The sequence below is a fragment of the Balearica regulorum genome, chromosome 12, assembly GCF_011004875.1.
Source record: "Balearica regulorum gibbericeps isolate bBalReg1 chromosome 12, bBalReg1.pri, whole genome shotgun sequence".
In the NCBI taxonomy this organism is placed as follows: domain Eukaryota; kingdom Metazoa; phylum Chordata; class Aves; order Gruiformes; family Gruidae; genus Balearica; species Balearica regulorum.
Window position 1 is genome coordinate 152,326 of NC_046195.1, and position 16,088 is coordinate 168,413.

A 16,088-nucleotide genomic window follows, 5' to 3' on the forward strand; every position below is an offset into this window, starting at 1 on the left:
CATTATCACACAATACAACAACATGAGAACAGGAACCCCTCTCCCAGAGGTGATAAACAGCACCGCAGGGATTGCATAGAGTAAACACGGGTTTACAAACCAGAGCCATGTGACCAAACAGAACATCATTATAACCAGTGACTGTTTCAATAACATCATAAATGCTTATAACAACTTTGTTTTAACACACTTGGGTCAAACTTGTCGTTATCACAACCCCTTGAGCCCCACGTTGGGTGCCAAAAAGGACTGACGTGGTTTAGCCCCAGCCGGTAGCTAAGTGCCACGCGCCGCTCGCTCACCCCTCCCCCGGTGGAATGGGGAGGAGAATGGAAAACCAACGGCAAAAGCCTCGAGGGTTGGGATAAGGGCAGTTTACTGGGACAGCAAGGGAGAGGGAAAACAATCAACAACAGTGCTGATAACAGATAGTAACAATGGGTGATAACAGAGAACGATTTTACCGATCTGACGACCGACCGACTGGACGCTCGACCCGTCTCGGAGCCACGCCGACATGCCGAACACTCCCCTGCCCGACTAGCCCCCTTTTATGGTGAGCATGACGTCACACGGTATGGAATAGCCCCCAGCCATCTTGGGTCACCTCTCCTGGCTCCTTGTGAAATTAACTCTATTCTTGCCGGAACCAGGATGCCCTCTTAAACCTGATCCTTTAATTAGGACAGGTGGGAACACCTGAAAGATGAGGTAGATTAAGTATGCGATGTAACAGTAGGGTACTGGTAATGCAAGTACAGGGGGAGGTTGGACATGGTGGAAAAACATAGCCCTTTTATTAAAAGTACTCAATTGTTTCAGGTGATGAAAATGTGCTCAATATTTTTTAAAAGTTGAAAAAAGTTGTTCACCTTTCTAGGCAGACCTAATTTGTCTCAGCATAAACATCCAGTGCCACTTTTCAAGGGCCCCAGTGTACCTCATGTGTTTTCATGAGACTGGCAAACATCACAGAGGACTGTAGGAGACCAGGGTTCCTCACGAGCTGCAGGTGGAGCCTGGGCAGAGAGTTCCAGGGCATTGATGCTGACACTAGGTGTCTGAGTTCCTGTAACTGAAGACATTTGTGTCCCTCATCCAAACTCTGTTCTGAACATCTTTCTCTTTCAAAGAAAGAAAAAGAACACATAATCCCCCCCAAAGACCAACACATTAAAAAAAAAACCCCAGAAAACAAAACAAAAAAAAGATTGTTAAAAGCTTTGATTTAGATCCCGGTCTTCAGTTCTTCTTTTTTTCATTTTTATTGACATTAATTAGTATATGTCAGGCTAACAACATTAAGAAAAGATTATTTTGTATCTTGCACAGAGTCCCATGCCTTCAGAACAGTCCCTGTCCAGGACTGTCCATGACACTCCTCAGTCTTCGCAGAGAGCAAGTCACACTAAGGTGTTGACCTCTCTTAACTGGTTTAGATGTTGGTTTAGATGGTCACATAGAGCATAGGAAGATTCACGTCCCATAAACATTTGCTCTGTACCCATCAGAAATAGGGCCTGAAGGTCATAAGGTTGGAAGGGACCTCGGCAGGTTTGTAGTCCAACCTGCCAGGAACAGGGTCAGACCAGGTTCTTCAAGAATTGGTCCAGTCAGATTTTGAAAACCTCCAAGGACAGAGACTGCACAGCATCTCTGGGTGATCTGTACCAATACTTGGCTGAGCTCATGGGGAAAAGTTTTTTTCTTATGTCCAGGATGAAACTCCTCTTTTTCACCTTCCACACATTGTTTTTTATCCTCCCAACATGCACCGCGGTGAAGGGCCTGGCTCTTCATAACCTCCTTGTAGGTATTGGCAGACTGTGATGAGGGCCTCCTCAGCTTTTCCTTCTCCAGACTGGACAAGCTCAGCTCCCTCAGCCTCTCCTCACAGACCAAATGCTCCAACCCTCTACCATCTTCACTAAATCCACTCCAGCTTGCCAACATCTGTCCTGTACTGGAGATCTGAAATATGGATGCAGTAACCTCGATAACCCCCTGCCTTGATCTCCTGGCTGTGCCTTTGGTCATATAGCCCAGGATGCTGCAGATCTCCCTTGCTGCCAGGGCACAGGACCATCTCCTGCCCATCTTACTGCCCAACAAGTCCCTTCCACAGGACACCCCCAGCCTGTGCCATTTCCAGGCTTATTCACCTGTGGGGGCAGGAACTAGCAATTGTATTTGTTGGAATTCATGACTTTCCTGCCAATATGTAGTGTCCTCCTCCTTGAACCCTTTCACTGAGCACAGAGGCCTGGAGACCTTTTCAGTAAAAGGCTCAGGCAAAGCATGCATTGAGTCCCTCAGCACCTGGGTCTACTGTTATTAAAGCACGCTCCCCATTCAGCAGCAACCCTACATTTTCTTTGTTCTGCCTTGGTCTCTAACAAGCAATTGAAGCTCTTCTTTTTGCTCTTGACTTTTCGTTGCAGATATACCAACTCCAGGTGAGCTTTGTCTTTCTCAAAATCATGCCTGCACGGCAAAGGCAATGCATATAAATTCCTTGTATATACCTGTCCTTGTTGTAACCTCCTGGCAGCTGCTTTGTAGCCCCTGTCAGTGCCCTGTCCCTGATGCAGTGCCCCACATGTCATCCCATCTGTCATGGAACCTCACAAACCAGGCCAGGCCAACTAACAAACTAAAAACGGGATTTATTTTTACAAAATCAAACTAAGTTTTACTCTATCCAAAACTGCTTTGAGACTCCAACAGACATTAACAACCTGGAAGTCGGTCAATAACAATAAGGATGTCGGTCAGGATGTTAATACTACATCACCAACTTAAGAGATCCTAAGGTTTATGGTTGATGACCCAAAATGCACATAATCACTCACCCACGTAAGATGAGGTCTCTCAGAAGATAAAAAGTAGGTGGCGTCCCAACCCACAGGGAGAGCCCCCGACCGCAGACCCGCTGCTCTGAGGGAGACCGACTCAAAATGGCCCTCTCACAGGCCCCATTTACACCCAATTCAAATCTGACCTGTGGTCATATATGGTCACGTAGCCCTCCCATTCACCGAAGACCGCAAATTCATCATCTTTCAACTGAAATGACCACCACCATGTGGCCGTATCACAAACTGTGGTGGGAAGATTTTTGTCAGATCTTTGTTAGGTTTTCATGGGCTTTGTTGGAGCAGGTGCACCTGCCACACCATGGCCCCATCGCTCAGGCAAAGCATGGGACAGGCTATGTTCAGGAGTGTGGAAAGGTCCCCCCCATTACAATACCGACAGTCCTCAGTTCCTTATCCCCCCATAACCCTCCTACTTTTGCAACTTTCCCCAGTGACCAGGCCCTGCTCTGCCTTGCCCTGGCTGTGTCCCATGTGGGTCCTTGCAGACATGGTTTGCTCCATGGTTTGCTGTGGTCTGGAACAAGAGAGGGGCTGGGCAGGTCTGGCCATTCCCCTGATACAGGCACTGAACCCAGCAGGAGGATGGAGATGGCCTCGAAGCAAGAATCACCCAAAAATCTGGGGTGAGTGAACACTGATGAAAATTGCCAGTGTGAGAGGCTGGATGTGACAAATGGCCTGGGCCAACGTCCCAGACTAGCCATGTGTCTAAGGGCACAGACTGGCCTCCTCTCTTCTGCACCTGCATATCTCAGCTCCCTTCCATAAGTGCTGGCTCTGCACCACAAACTCACTGGTGCATGTCTTCACCCTGCATGGTCACACTACTCAGCTACCTTTGGTGTTTTCCTCTTCTGGGCACTTTCCAGCCCAGCCCAGCCCCTACCTGGCTCTCCCCACCTCCCCTGCCTTCTCCCCAGCCCAGCACAGCAGCACAGTCTGGGCTGGCCCCATGGCAGTGCCCATTGCAGGGTGCTGCAGAGCTCTGGGCATTCACACCAGAGCCACAGCCCCTCTGAAGGGCACAGCAGCTCCTGAGGGGCAGAGAGGGGTGTTGTTCCCACATCAGCCCCAGGCTGGGAGACAGAGGCCAGTGTCACCCTGTGTCTCCTGCCTCCAAGAGATCTTTATTGCCACTGCTGGCAGTCCCTCTGTGCCAGCCCATCTTGCCAGCACAAGACTCCTGGACTTGGGAGGTCCTAAGACTGCCCATACTGCTCCAGTGATGGAGCAGCCTGCCCTGAGCTGGTACATGCAGAAATAGATTTTTCTGTCATTTATTTCCTTGTGGAAGCAGAGAGTTGTTCCTGTAGTCTTCCCCAGGGACATCCCTGCCACCAGAGAGCCTTTCCACAGGGAAGTGTGTGCAGGCTGGCCTGGCCAGCCGCTCTTGTCCCCTTTCTGTGCTCAGTGCAGGGTCCCAAGCTGGCAATGCTGCATGGTGTCTGAAAGCCACAGGGAGACAGACCTAGGCAGATCCCTTTTGATCATTCGCCATCTCCAGGGGCACTGGGCACCCACATGTGAAGGCTCAGTCCCGGCCTCCTTCCCTAGGACATCGCCCTGCCTTCCTCTCCTGAGCCCATGGAGAATACAAGCACAGAAGCATGGCATCACGGGGGACAATTTCTTCAGCCTTTTTTTTCACTTCAGCTTTGGAAGAACCTCCAGACACCAGCACTGAGGAAATCTCCTTTTATTACAGACTTGCAACATGGGAAGCAAGCTGTACCATTGTGCCAGACATGTGTACAAGGGCCTCTGTGTCAGGCCAACTTGGTTCATGCCTCTGGAGAAGTGCAGTGAATACAAACATTCCAGGAAAAACAGTATTATTACAGATAAAATGTGAAAAGCACAGAAGTTTCCCAAGATAAGTTGAATTCACTTCAGAGGAGACATGGGCGGCTTATTGTTGCTGAAAGACAACTGATTGAATAAGCTTCTTCAGTGCATCTTTGAGTTCCTGGTTCCTCATGCTGTAGATGAGAGGGTTCACTGCTGGAGGCACCACTGAGTACAGGCCTGACACCACCAGATCCATGGATGGGAAGGAGATGGAAGGGGGCTTCAGGTAGGTGAACATGGCAGTGCTAGCAAACAGGGAGACCACGGCCAGGTGAGGAAGGCATGTAGAAAAGGCTTTGTGCCGTCCCTGCTCAGAGGGGATCCTCAGCACAGCCCTGAAGATCTGCACATAGGACAGCACAATGAAAACAAAACACCCTAAAGCTATAGAAAGACTAACCACAAGAAGCCCAACTTCCCTGAGGCAGGAGTCTGAGCAGGAGAGCTTGATGATCTGTGGGATTTCACAGAAGAACTGGTCCACAGCATTGCCGTGGCAGAGTGGTATTGAAAATGTATTGGCAGTGTGAAGCACGGCATTGAGAAACCCACTGCCCCAGGCAGCTGCTGCCATGTGGGCACAAGCTCTGCTGCCCAGGAGGGTCCCTTAGTGCAGGGGTTTGCAGATGGCAATGTAACGGTCATAGGCCATGACGGTGAGAAGACAATACTCCCCTACAATCAAGGAGAGAAAGCAAAAGACCTGGGCAGCAGATCCTGAGTAGGAAATGGCCCTTGTTTCCCAGAGGGAATCAGCCATGGATTTGGGGACAATGGTGGAGATGGAGCCCAGGTCGAGGAGCGAGAGGTTGAGGAGGAAGAAGTACACAGGAGTATGGAGGTGGTCGTTGCAGGCTATGGCTGTGATGATGAGGATATTGCCCAGGAGGGCAGCCAGGTAGATGCCCAGGAAGAGCCAGAAGCGCAACAGCTGCAGCTCCCGCGTGTCTGCAAATGCCAGGAGGAGGAACTGGGTGATGGAGCTGCTGTTGGACATTTGCTTCTTCCAGAACTCGGTGCTGTCTAAAGAGGAAAAGACATTGACAATTTAGGGCAGGCTTCTCTGAGAAAACCTCTTCTGTTTCTTACGGAAACCTCCCATATCACCTCTCTTCTTCTCAAGACTCACTTCATGTTTCTTCCTCTCAACCAATGGGCTCCCCAGGAGTAAGAACTGCTCTACAGCAGTTTGCACAGTGAAGTGGCAAAAAGCCCTATATATCAAGGAGATCACTGAGGATGGACACCCTGGGCTGAGTGCAGGAGCCTGAATGCAGTGACCCTGTAGGAATAGTCTTTATGTCCTGCAGGGAGAGATTAAGTTAGCACTCAGGCCACCTGTCTCTGAAAAAGTGCCCTAGGAGGGATTTCTCTTTTCTGGTTCTAGTCTTCTAAGCAGAGGTGTCTGGGTTTGATTCACTCACCACTGTGACATACCCTGCCCACACATCAATTTACCCTCCACCTGCAGGCATGATCACAAGAGAGAAGCAGGTGTGGACTATGACTATGTGCACATCCTTCCTTGGGAGAGGTGCACCCATCAGCATCTTTCACCCCATGTTCCAGATGATAAGCTTTAGCACAGAGATTTAGCGATACACTTTCTTCATTTTTAGATGCCCTCGTCACATTGGAGGAGCGTTCATTGAAGAGGTAGAAATCCTCAGCTTCTGGATTGCTTTCAGCATAAACACTCATGAGCTATGAGAAGCATGTGCCTGAGTGCAGAGTCAGGAGAGCTGGTTTCTCCACCAGTCTTGTTTCCAGCTGCCTCATTCTGTCTCTCTCAGCTGGAGGATGATCACATTCAGAAGTTACTCTGAAAAAAGAACTGGAGAGAGCAGGGGTTTCCAGATCCAAAGGGTGGATCTCCAAACTTCTCTCTATCATTCTCAGCCTAGATGTGCAGGGAGTGACACAGAAGTTGTGGCTCCTCACTCAGATGACCAGACCAAGCACTCTGGGGTGTTGTGTCCACATCTGACTGAGGTCTCAAGACTCACTCTCTAGCCAAAGGCATGCAGGTCTTATGTCATCTGTCCACATACTCATGCTGGAAAATGCCCAGCAGCATTACCACAGGCTCAGTGTCTTCACTGCTTCACTTGTGGGGCTCTTAGATAGATGCTATGGGAGCACTGCACTCTTGTGGATAACAGCTTGATATGACACTGCAGGGAGACAGTCAAGTGTCCTGAGGTGCTGTGGCTTTCAGAGAGAATGTGCTTATTTCCTAAATCCCATTGACTGCACTCCTCCAATGATGACAGGTTAAAAGAGAGGGAGGCAGTAAAAGATGGGATCTCTGAAGGGACAGTTGGTGCATTCGCCACTCCCACACACTGCATTGCCTGGGGTCCCAGAAGTCAGAAGGGGGCTGGGACACCACATTCCCATGCAGAACACATCTGTGGGAGAATGGTCAGGGTTGGTGTCTGAACTGCAGCTGAAACCCCCGCCCCCAGACTGCCTTAAAACAATAGCAGCAGCATGGGCAGGTGGAGAGACATGGAGAAATACCATGATGCTCATGCCGAGGAAGGCAAAGAGGCAAACACTCTGGACGGTCATTACCTTACCCAGCTGTGCACACTTCTCCAGACATCGGCACCACTGTGCAGTCACTCCAAGCGTGTGCTCTAAGCCCTCTGTCATGCAGCAGGAAACAGGCATTTGTAAGGAGAGAGAGGCACCTCTCCTCTGCTAAAGCTATGGCTGCAGAGGAGGCAGCTCATGCCCTGGCCACCACCATCTTCATGGTAGAAGCTGTTGTGACAGAGGCTTGCTCAGAGGAAGGCATCTTCACTGAAGGAACTGACAGGGATTTGCCCAAATCCACCCACCACAGCACTTTTAACAGCACTTTCTTCTCATCCTCTGACATATCTCCTCTGCCTGGAGCTGTTTGTACCTGTAGCTGTTTCTCTGTCTTTTCCCGTCCCACTCACTCTGCACTCAGCTCTGCTCTGTAGAAACCTCCCAGGGGCAGGACGCTGTCCAGGGGCACCTCTGTGTCTGTAGGAGCAGGTCACAGAAATTCTGATGTGTCTGTAAAAGGGAGGTTGTGGCTGGGGGCAGCTGGGTTACGGTGCTTTGAGGTGCTTCTTCCAGATTTACTCATCTCTCAGTGTAAGAGATTGGGAGTCTCAAAGCTTACTCTAGAGTGGAAACAAGAATTTCAACCTCCAGCTCAAAACTCAGACAACCAGGCAGAGTCAGGAAAGATTCTTCCCCTTCCAGTAGCCCCTACCTTGATGTGCTTCTTGAAAAATCCCCTCAGAAATATCCCAGGAGTGATCTGGAGCTGTGAGGAGCCCTGATTCCATGCAGCACCCTCCTGAAAGCAGAAGGAACCTGCCTTCCTCCCACAGATTCTCCCTGCAGCCTCGTGAGGAGCTCCCCAGGCAGGCTGAGAGCTGACCCTGGCAGGCAGCAGAGTCCTGCCCCAGCACACTGGGGTGCAGGGACCTCGCTCTGAAGGACAGCCCTGGGCACCCCTGGATCCACACCTGGCTGCACACCCCTGCAGCCATCCCTGGGAGAAAGCAGCCATTGTGCCCTATCCCTCTGTCAGCACGGAAGGGAAATCCTGCTCTGGAGCATGCCCTCCTCCACGCTAAGAAGATCCTGAGAGCCATCCTGCCAGATCGTATCTGCCTGGGGATGTGCCATCTCTAGGACACCCACCCAGGTTACTCACGTGCCCTGCTGCCATGCTTTCACTTACCATGTGAAAGGCTGGGTTTCTCCCTCAATGATCTCTCCTCTGTCCTTCCACCCCAGACTGCCTCAACCTTCCTCTGCCCCGCTCACTTCCTCTCGGTAACATCCATGCAGTTCCCTCAGCCCTGCTGCCCTTTGCAGAGGAGATGCTCCAAGGCAGAGCTATCTCTCTGAAGTGCTGCCAAGTTTCCATGAGCTCCCTCCATCCCAAGAGCTCGTCCCAGCTCAGGAGCAGAGGACCAGACCAAGACATCGCCTTCTCTACCTCCTCTGGACTCCCTTGAGGTGTCCCTGGGGCTCCAGCAGAACCTGATGTTCCCTCCCTCAGCTGGGGAGAGACACTTACTTCCAGCAGTGTCATTTCTCTATCAGAGACAGAGTTAGGTCCAAGAATCAACTTTTCTTGTCTTATTATAGACGAGACACCCAGACAGTGACAAGGAAGGATCTGCTTTATTTGTGCTGAGGGAAGGGATTCAACTGAGTCAATCAAGGCATCTCATCCTGGGTTTGTCGTCCTGGGACAGGAAGAGTATTCATCTCCCTCCAAAGCCTGCCATAACCCACAGGAGGCAAGATTCCTCTTGCCTCAATTCAGGTGTGCACAAAATGGGCACCTGCGTGTGAACTGCTTGTCTCAGCTCCCAAGCTAATTAATGGAGGTGGAGGTCAGGAGTGAGTTGTTGAGATGCAAACACTTGGTAACGTTTGAGGGGCAGGAAGCGGTCCAAAATATATGCAGGTAACTGCAAGCTCTAATGGAACAATTCTCAGGGATAGGGCAGCATGCGAACATCTTGGAGGCTGATGAGAAATCCCTTTGGCCCAGTGAAATGACGTCAGATGCCTGCATTTAGTACAAACAAACCTGTCCTAATCCTTATTATCTTTATGTTCAGGGCAGCTGACAGAGGTATTCATCTGACCAAATCATGTGCCAGTCTCTCTCTTTCTCTTCTCTATTTGCTGTATTTACCAGACGTCCAGTGACTGCAATAGCAGTAGTCTCATGGACACCTCCACATAGTTTCACCTAATCCAGTCCAGCTGCTGAATTTATTAGCCAAATACAGGCCTGTAGTGCTAATTCAGATACCAAAACCATCCACCACAACTGGAGCACACAGCTGACAAGGGCAGAGCAGGACCTATGGACAGCTATCCTCATTCAGAGCTGGTACCCAACAGATACTCCAGGTCATCTCAGGCAGATTTGGTGCTTATGAGCAAGTGACTGATTCCCACCACTGCCATGAGGCAAGGCCTGTCCCATCCCTATCCAGTAGGTGCGGGCAGTGCTTCTCCTGCATGCTTGACTCGTCCCCTGGGACTGGTCCCTGCTGGGACCAATACTATTTAATTTCTTCATCAATCACATAGATACTGTGATTGAGTGCACCCTCAGCAAGTTTGCAGATGACAAGACTGACTGGTACAGTTGTTCTGCTTGAGGGAAGGGATGCCATCCAGAAGTACCTTGACAGGCCAGAGAAGTGGGCCCATGTGAACCTCATGAAGTTCAACAAGGCCAAGTGCAAGGTCCTGCACCTGGGTTGGGGCAATCCCCACTATCAGTACAGACTGGGGGATGAATGAATTGAGAGCAACTCTGCAGAGAAGAATATGGGAATACTGGTGGGTGAAAAATTGGACATGACCCAGCAAGAGGTTCCTAGAGTGTATGGAAGATAACTTCCTGACATGGTGAGGGAGATAGATGAGAAAGTTTTTTTCCTAGTTTTCACCAACTAGGAAAGGTGCCCTGCTGGACCTGCTGTTTGCAGAGGAACTTGTAGCTGATGTGATGGTTGGAGGCTGTCTTGGACATTGCGATCACAATTCTTGGAGGAGTAATGAGGGGGGTCAGCAGAACTGCACCTTGGACTTCCAGTGGGCAGACTTTGGCCTGTTTAAGGGTCCATTGGGAGGCAGTCCTGAAGGGCAAAGGAGTCCAGGAAGGCTGGGCATTCTTCAAGAAGGAGATCTTCCAAGGCAACTCAGGAGGACTACAAGGATGTTGTGAGGTTACACACAGAGAAAATTAGAAGGGTCAAAGCCCAACTAGAACTTAATCTGTCTACTGCTGTAAAAGACAATTAAAAATGTTTCTATAAACACATTAACAGCAAAAGGAGGACTAATGAGACTCTCCATCCTTTATTGGATGGGGGGGGGGGGAAACATAGTGACAAATGACAAGGAAAAAGCTGAGGTATTTAATGCCTTCTTTGTCTCAGTCTTTAGCAATAAAACCAGTTGTTCTTGCGTTAACCAGCCTCCTGAGCTGGAAGACAGGGATGGGGAGTGGAATGAAGCCCCCATAATCCAAGGGGAAATGGTTAGCAACCTGCTACACCACTTAGACACACACGAGTCTATGGGGCTGGATGGGATCCACCTGAGAGTACTGAGGGAGCTGGCAGAAGTGCTCACCAAGCAGCAGTCCTGGCTAACCAGGGAAGTCCCAGTTGACTAGAGGTTAGCCAGTGTGATGCCCGTCTACAAGAAGGGCTGGAAGGAGGACCTGGGGAACTACAGGCATGTCAGTCTGACCTTGGTGCTGGGGAAGGTTATGGAGCAGATCATCTTGAGTGCCATCACATGGCATGTTAGGACAACCAGGTCATCAGGCCCAGTCAACATGGCTTTATGAAAGGCAGGTACTGCTTGACCAACCTGATCTCCTTCTATGACAAGGTGACCCACTCAGGGGTGTAAGGCTCTGATAACAAGTGAATGTCACAAACATCTGTCTTGACACAAGTAGGGATAAACTGATAATGAGGGAATGTCGCAAACATCTGTCTTGACCAAGGACAGACCCTGCAGAGGCAGGATACCATCTTGTGAGCCCATTCCCCTATTCCTGAAACATGCAGACAAAAGACAATCTGCCTCCCGGGGAGGGGGGGGGGGCTTGTGAAAGGTCATCATTCAGTCAACCCTGAAGTAGGGGGGACATGACTATGAGACCCCCAAGAACCCCACAGCTGACTCATTACTGGAACATTCCTGAGTACATACTGTGCCTGCTCAGTGATGACAGATCCCTGCCTATGGGATGGGCACATTGGGTTATAAAAAAGGGAAACACAAGTTTTCAGTGTGCGCCCACCACCTGAGGACTACAACTATGAGCAGAGAACATCGCTGGATCCAAGGGCAGTGATACCTTTTCTCTTTTCCTCCCTCTCTTTCTCTCTTTTCCTCTCTATAACTCTCTTTGTCTCTAACTTTGTTTTCGGCACATTAGGGTAATATCATCCCAAGTTTTGCCAAGCCTCTATCTTTTGTAGTTCCACTGAATTTTAAGTGAATTTGTGATTTGTTTGAATCTCTAGAGTAATTGTCATTACTCCTGATTACTGCGCAGAGAATTAAAAAGTTAACCTCACCCTCACCCACTGAGTGGGACGGGATATTAAATTGGCATCATGGACAGGATTCTCTGTGAGAAGCGGTAAAGAGGTTCCATAAAGGAGATATCAGTCAGAGAACTGAAAAAAGGAGAACTGATTTCCAGCTGAAGCCAAAATCTCTGACAGTAGGTCATGGCAACCCGGGATAAGCCTGATTTTGACTGCTCCCTGCTGTTGGATTTGTTGAAGTGCTACAAAGCTTGCCCAAACCCAAAAGGGCGTAGCTGGGCTGAGGGACATTAGCAGACCCCGACAACTGTAGCAGAACAGATAAGAAAATCAGTTTAAGCCTGGAAAGGGAAAGGCTGTGGTTTGTGGTGTCTTGGGAGCCGCGTTGATAGCTGCCCAGAAGGACAAATGCATTGTCAAACATGCTGAGCCAGAGGCAAATGAATCCCTCTAGGAGCTGGTTAGAAAACTACAGGCAGAATCTGTAACTTGCAACCTCACCTATATGCATGTGAATTTAAACAAAATTCTTGTAAGTTCATTCTAGTTTAAAGCCATTCATAAGGTTTTGAAACTCTGCTCTAAAGTTGAAAACAATCTCCTATATCTTCTGACTGTGGGAACTTGAACTTCAAGCAACACTAACAAAAGCCATAGTAGAGTTGCTGTATTGCTGCTGTTCTCTATTCTTAAATAGGAAACTTGCTAGTTTTTATTTTGTGAAAAGCTTAGTACATGCTGACCGGGTGAACTGTTGATCAGCTTACAGCTGTACTGGTCTGCCAGTAAATCCACAGGAGGTGATTCTGACATCAGCCATTGTTTTTTCTAACTTCCAGTAGCCTGAAAATAGTTTACTTCTGATGCTTGGAGAAATTAATCTTTATTGATCCCCTAATCATGGAGGAATTAAAACTGGTGCTTCACCTTGCCCTACTTTTTTTTTATACCCATCAGGTCCTGGCCTTTCAAGGAATTTGGTGCAATTTGTGCACCTGCTTAGGTGAAATCATGCTGCAAGTTCTTCTGCCAAGTGAATCAAAGAGCAGATGAACTTGCACTTTTCCTCTAAAATATAAATGGTTTGCAGATTTTCAATAGTCATATGAATGTAGATCAGCTTAAACTGAATCACCAGGTGTCCCTGTGCTCAGGTATTAGCATTGCCCTACAGAAGATCTGTGGTTTTAGAGCTTTGGCTCATTTAGGAGCTGATCTTCTTGCGTAAATGGTTGAGCTAGTTGTAGTTAAACCACAGGTTATTCTTAAGTGGTGATACATGCACCTTGTTGAACCAGCAGGCTTGTGGGCCTTATTTTGAAGGAAGGTTTCTTGTTCTGTGCTTATTGCACCTTGCACACTGAAAAGGACTGGTGTTTGGGTCTATAGGACCTGCTGTGTTCCTAGTAAATATGGACTGTACTTAGCTTAATGTCCCTGAACTAAACCAGACTAATTGCATGTGGTTTTCTTTCTCAGCTCCAGTTCCAACCTGTGTGTTAAGCACTAACGACCAAGAGACCATGCACTATTTTCCAGATGTCAGTGGCTGCAAATTAGCTGAGGACATCACTTAGGTGATGCTGCAGGTGGTCAGTGATAATGGATGTGTACTTGCATGATGGTGCTTTCATGAAAGTTTTATGATCTTACCACTTCAAAAACTTTCTCTTTTGCAGAAATTTTAAGATGGCATTTCTTATTCTTGGGTTCAGACTGGAATTTGGTAGAGGTTTCCTAATCAAACTGACTTTTCTGTGCTGGGAGGCTGCATTGGAGTAGCGGACATAAGAGGTGTCATCTTTAAAGCTAATCTTTAAAACTACTAAAGCTATAGCAAATCTAAAAGTAAAAGCTAGTTTCTTTCTAAAATCCTGTCAAAAATGGTAACAAATAAAGGCACTTGCAATTGGCTTTTTTATGGAATCTTCACACTGAGTTCTTTATATCGATTGATTTGGGAGGCAAGATAGCACTGAGGAAAGAAGGGTTCTCTGAACGGTTTCTTCACCATAGGCATGGTTAAAGCCATTGTGCTAAAACATGCTGATACTATGATTTATGAACACAAAAAATCATCTGTCTATAAGGCAAGTTTAAGTAGAAATAAGGACAAACTGCTGAATTTGGTCTTCTGTATTTGATGCAAATAAGAGATTGCTTGCAGTGGTCACATCTCACGTGTGTGCTGGTGTGTTAACACAGGCTGTGTTGCATACCTGAGTGGTACCGAGTCCCAGAATGAGCCAGCTTCTGCCGACAGTTTTAGCTCAGCTCACATGACAGAATTGAAAACATCTTTGCTATTGGCCCCAGACTTCAAAGGTGTGAGTATGTTGCTGACATACCCCTGGCCTGGAGATGTGGGGAGTTTTGCCAACAGTCCAGTAAGAATTCTGTTTTCTGATGGAATGGGTTTCCAGGTGGATTTAACAAATGATTGCCTTTCTGCTGTGGCTATTTCCAGAAGAGCCTTCCCCTTCATTTCGATTTGCAACAGTAAGGACTTTGGAGGATAATTGGCTAAACCACCTTTCTCTCTATGAAGTTTACCAGTGTCGGCATAGAAAAGTTGAGGTTTAATAGAATCATAGAATCGTTTTGGTTGGAAAAGACCCTTGAGATCATCAAGTCCAACCGTTAACCTTGCACTGCCAAGTCCAACCACCAAACCATATCCCTAAGCACCACATCTACATGTCTTTTAAATACCTCCAAAGATGGTGACTCAACCACTTCCTTGGGCAGCCTGTTCTGGTGCTTGACAACCCTTTTGGTCAAGAAATTTTTTCCTAACATCCAAACTAAACCTCCCCTGGCACAACTTGAGGCCATTTCCTCTTGTCCTATCACTTGTTACTTGGGAGAAGAGACCAACACCCACCTGGCTACAGCCTCATTTCAGGTAGATGTAGACAGCGATCAGGTCTCTCCTCAGCCTGCTTTTCTCCAGGCTAAACAACCCCAGTTCCCTCAGCCGCTCCTCATCGGACTTGTGCTCCAGACCCTTCACCACTTCATTGACCTTCTCTGGACACACTCCAGCACCTCAACGTGCTTCTTGAAGCAAAGGGCCCAAAACCGAACACAGCACTCGAGGTGCAGCCTCATCAGTGCCAAGTACAGGGGGACAGTCACTGCCCTGGTCCTGCTGGCCACACCATTTCTGATACAAGCCAGGATACTGTTGACTGCCTTGGCCACCTGGGCACACTGCTGGTTCATATTCAGCCGGCTGTCGACCAACACCCCCAGGTCCTTTTCCACCAGGCAGCTTTCCAGCCACTCTTCCCCCAGCCTGTAGCGGTGCATGGAATTGTTGTGACCCAAGTGTAGGACCCAGCACTGAGCCTTGTTGAATCTCAGTAAGTAAAGCTTATAATACAGTGCTGTGCTCAGACATGGAGCTATATATCCTAGAGACGCTGTTCATTTGGACACATTATTTTCCCACCAAGTCTTTGAGTCTTACCAACTTCAGCTCACAGGATCCTGACTTTGTAGTTCTAACACTCAAGTGGAGATGTTTGGTTTGCCTTACTTTTCAAAGGCAAAGCCCATTGCAGTGTAATGGTGCCACAAAAAGCCTGGGACTGCAATCTTCTCAGTATTCTGTAGCCTTCACGCTGCTGGGGTGTTTATGCTGTTTCGTCAGAAGTAAAATTCATCCTCATTCTGCTGTCTCTGGCATCCTTCCTCATCCTGCATGGAGTCAGCCACATCATCCTCCATTTTCTGGGTGCTCTTTAAGGAGAGGGAAGTCCTTCGTTTAATCTTGTCTCAGAATCCCAAATTCAGCCTAGGAAAACCTCACTAGTTATTAGCTTCAGATGTTGGCTGCTGCAAGTAACCCATTCATTAACTGGTCATACTCTACATGCTAGACTGGTAGCTAGATTTCTTTTTTCCTCATTCACATCTTTTTTTGAAGGAAACATCACAGTTGTGATAATCATGAAAAGGTTGAATTTTTATTCCATTAAGAAAAAACTTTGTGCTGGGTTTGTTCGGTTTTTTCTTTATAAAAGTATTATTTTAAATAACAGCCTCTTCATTTCCTTTTTCTGCTTTGGTAGCACTGAGCGTTTTATCTGTCTAAGTCTCTTGAACCCAAAAGCAGTGTTCTAAGGGAGGCCTTATTAGTGACCTTATTAACACCGTCAGTGATATTAAAATAAAAGCTGCTTGCTCTGCTTTTACAAGCTACTTGCTATGTGCCTCTCCAGAGCAATTCAGGCTTAGAAGTTAGATTGAATCAAGGTGATAA

General features: G+C 48.0%; 1 pseudogene; it reads right to left on the bottom strand.

Annotated features, from left to right (window-relative positions):
* Positions 1–4,788: 4,788 nt before the first annotated feature.
* On the bottom strand, positions 4,789–5,724 carry LOC142603453 (olfactory receptor 14C36-like; annotated as a pseudogene).
* Positions 5,725–16,088: the final 10,364 nt, after the last annotated feature.